Below are 4,543 nucleotides of genomic sequence, written 5' to 3' on the forward strand. Positions count from 1 at the left end.
GAGGAGGGGAGAGGGAGAATAGGAGGGTTCTAGACATAACACGAATTTTTACTCCTCAATCCCTTGTATTTTCTTCCCGCTTACAACGTGGATTGTCCGCGGGGCGGAGAGAGAAGGGGATGGGCCTCCGACAGCTATTTGGGCTGGGTTTGGCCCAAGTGGCCCTTGTCCGGATGGTATGAGCCCACATCCAGCCATCCTGGTCTGCACCTCGGGCAAGTCCGGATGGTGAATCCGTCCGCGCCGCACCCATAACACCATCGGCTGGTTCTCGGATGCGGACATCTCGAATACCGGTGGTTGGTCGATCGGCAATTCCAACACCGGTCGGCCCCTCGCTCGGATCGTCCCCTGGGTGAGAGGCTGTCGGAGGCTCTTCTAGCCAGCCGTCTCTCCGGTGTGGCTCCTCGATGTAGCGATCTACTTGACCGCGGCGATGAGGGTGTTCGCGGCAAGGTCCCCACTGTGCGCGTGGGAGGTCGCACGTAGAACTGGCCCAGTGACCTGAGCTCCCCCGGCCTATTGAGTCGTGGAGAGGCCATAGGGCCCCGGCCCCGCCCTCGAGGTTCCTGCGGGTGTAGCCCTCCGGCATGGACCGTCTCGGCAATCAATCCGGGCTCCCCCGTTTGGACGCCGACGGTACTAGAGGCGACCGTGGCCTGCGTCTCACTGTCCCGCATTTCGGCGCGGATCCGTTCCACTACCCCGCCAATGAAAGAGTTAAGGGACCCGGTCTGTGTCCCTTCGTCTCGCGTGGTTGGAAATTCGGTCACGCGCGCTCTGCTGAAGGTATACCTCCGTCGTTCCTGTAGGGTCCGGAGCTCCTGCAACCCCGTCCAAAAGCCTGGGTAGTTGTGGCTCACGTGGCGGAACAGATCCGCGTAACGGGTCCTAAAAGAGAGCCATTCTCGTTCGGCCGTCCTCTCCATCAGTAGTGTATCTAGGCCGATTCTAAGCCATGGTCCTCTGAGGGGAGTGAGGGGCGAGGAGAAACCGGCGCGGGGGGTATGACGTCACGCGGGGGGACCGCGGCGAAACCGGTAGGCGAGAGGTCCGCGGAGAGGGGGGAGAGGGAACCGCGTCCTAATCGGTAGGCGAGGGGTCCGCGGAGAAGGGGAGGGGGACCGCGGCGAAATCGGTAGGCGACAGGTCCGCGGAAAGGGGAGAGGGGGACCACGTCCTAACCGATAGGCGAGGGGAAGAGGGAACGCGAAGGTACGATGCCGCGAGTAGGTGTGAGAGAAATAGCGCTAATGATATTCTATGGGCGTGGGGAAAAGATAGCGCGAGGCGTCCATATGAGCGTGAGAGAAGGATTGCGCGAGGCGTCCATATGAGCGTAAGACAAGGATAGCGTTTGCATGCACGTTGAAGAGAGATGGTGCGAGGCATGCACTTGGGAGAGGGATAGCGCGAAGGATAATAAGGTGGCGCTCCATCTGAAACAGAAAAATACAAGTCTTGTTAGTATACTAATTCAAATAAAATCAATTTTTTAAAATAGATACTTACAATGTTCACCAATCCTCGAACTCGACCGATAATTGATAACGTCTCAGGCGATTGTTCAACCATGCTGTATACGATTTGTTTAAACCGATTTCTCGATCTTGTATCACTTGCACTACCGAATTCACTGGGATGTTACTCGATAGCGCCTGGACATAGGCATCTAAGCATTTGTATTGTTTGTGTAACAAACGTCTTAAACTTTGTAGTCGCGCAATTCGGCCAAGCAGCGATCGAATCGCAAGCCCCTCTGACACTCTGATTCGATATTGTGCTTCTAGCCCATCGAGACATTTAAGGCACTCGTCTTCCCATAACTCACATGAACACGCCGAGTTTACCCTTATGAAATCCTCCCATATATAATGTTCCATTCGCGCAATGTATTTGGGTTCCTCCATATTTCCTATTCAAGTCTTTTCACAACACGAATTTTTGTCCAGCTTATACAATGCAAATTGGGCACATATTGCAGGGCATTATCTGATACAGCGGTTTTCTACACTCTGCGCAAGACGATCCCAGGATTAGTGCATAAATTGCACTTTCATGTTCTCGCACAACACGAATATTCGAAAATAAGTCTGAAATTCGCATAAAACAGTCTGTGCAAAATTTTTCGTTGACGTCACTTTCATAATAAAAGTATATACAGCACATATTGTTAAGATCGCCCTAAGGGCGTAGACGGTTGCGTACTATAACGTTGCACACTCCTCTCGATTATATATATTTTAATTTCATATCTTTTGTCTCCTTCTAACTGGAGTATCACGTCTCATCTACCTCATCATTTTTCTACATCTTAAGCAGAGCGTGTTGAGAGAAAGATTTAAGTTTTGCAGATTGTGCATATCTATTACACAGTTTTTATTCATACATAAAGGATGGGTTAAATAATTAAACTCACAGATAAATAGTAAAATAACTTATTTATTACAAGCATCGTGAAGAATATCATTTACGGCACATGTCAATAACTTGCAATCTATGAGTGATTCGCTGTTAAACATATCACTTTCGCGTATTGCTTTTGCAGCGTCGCATACATTAGCGAAATTATTCTGTTGTAAACAGTTACAAATTGTTTGAATTTTTCATTTACAATATGAGTATTTTCACATAACCAGTAATACATATAAAGAATTATTGGATAATCCTATTTTTATAATATTCGAATCAGATATTTTAACCACTTCGAATGTTAAATCTCGGACCCGCAATGAGATTTCAGTCGATTGTAGAAGCTGTTCATATATGTCTCGATAAATTGGCATCATTCTTGAATAAAGACAAACTCAAAATTTTAAAATCTGAATTTCTAAATTTATCGAATGACAAATTCAATTTATTAACACGGAAGGGCGTCTTTCCGTATGAATACATTGACTGCGTCGACAGGTTGCAAGATACGTGTTTACCACAGCGCGAATCATTTTACAGTTCATTGACCGGTGACACAATATCCGAGAGCGATTACGCGCACGCCGAGAACGTCTGGAAGCGGTTCTCCATTCGAACGCTGGGCGAATATAGCGACTTGTATCTCAAAATTGATGTCTGGTTATTAGCAAATATTTTTGAAAATTTCCGCGAGAGTTGTATTAAAAGTTATGGGCTCGACCCCGCGTATTACCATGGGTATACCGCTCGCGAATAAAAAGATACCGGGTTTAATGAAAGATGAAAATAATGGCGCCATTATGACTGAATTCGTCGGGCTTAGGGCAAAAATGTACGCGTTGCGAGTAGATGGTAAGAAAGACACGAAAAAAATAAAAGATGTCAAGAGTAACGTCGTCGCGAGAACGATAACACGCGGTGTTTGCATGAATCTTTGAGTACATAAGTCACTGGATTAGTTTTCTGCACTTTAACAATCTTAAACACTTCGGTCGACCAATTTGGAGTGTAAACTTTCTTAAAGATGGTCTTGACTTTACTCACGCGTACCGGATCGCCTACTTTGAATCTTGCCGGTGTCGCAATCTTTACGTTGCTGTATACCGTATTTAAAAGTTTATCGGCGATTGCGGAGGTAACATCGATAGGTCTCATACCGATAGTGCGATGTTTTCGCGCATTGTACTCTCCAACGAGCCGGGACAACGCGTCGATCCACTTGTAATTTCCATTAAGCGTAAACATTTTCCACATATTGTTCTTTAACGTTCGGTTGAATCTTTCCACGACCGAGGCTTTCATTACATAGTACGTCGAATAATGATTAATGCTATGTTTCTTCACGTTCTTCACGACATTTGCGTTGTAAAATTCTTTTCCTCTGTCGGTTTGAAAATTTTTCGGGCATCTTCCATCGTCTCGAATTATCTTTGCGATCTTTGCGATCGTCTCGTTTCCACTCTTACTCTTGAGCGGTACAGCCCACGCATACTTGCTCAACACATCGATAACTGTGAGTATGTAGTTGTAGCCTTTGTTGAATCGTGCATATGGACGCATCTCGACCACGTCCGCCTGCCACAGATCGTCGTATCCGTGTACTATGACACGTCTACGCGGGAAATTTTTTCTCGCTGGAGCATGCAATTCTTCCACGAGCAGCTGTTTTTCAGAGGTCTTTCGTAGCATATTTGATCGAGGCGTAATTCGTAATAATGAGATAATTTCTCCACGTATATTCTTTATGTATTTTTCTTATCCTGCGCTGAATCAGATGTAGCCTGCGCTGAATCAGATGTAGTCTGCGCGTGAGTTGCATACCGAAGCATTTTCTGCATCTCATCCATCATTATTTGCAGCGTTTGCACAGTCGGCTCGAGCGTGATTATTTTTTTCTCAAGTTCTTCCAGTCTATCTTCTAAAGGCTTGACACGTATTTTCACGTACTGTTTGTTTGCGGCATCAGTATCATCTTCCGGTTACGCTACGCGTTGTATCTTGCGCGACCTTGCGTCAAAGCCGGAGGCTGTCTGACACAGAGCGTTATCGCGCACGTAATTTCTTAGTAATCCATTCCATTGATAGTATGAGTTGTTCCCATCGATAATCCAAATTTATTAATCGACATTTC

This window comes from Formica exsecta, unplaced genomic scaffold, assembly GCF_003651465.1.
Source record: "Formica exsecta isolate Colony F162 unplaced genomic scaffold, ASM365146v1 scaffold639, whole genome shotgun sequence".
Classification (NCBI taxonomy): Eukaryota; Metazoa; Arthropoda; class Insecta; order Hymenoptera; family Formicidae; genus Formica; species Formica exsecta.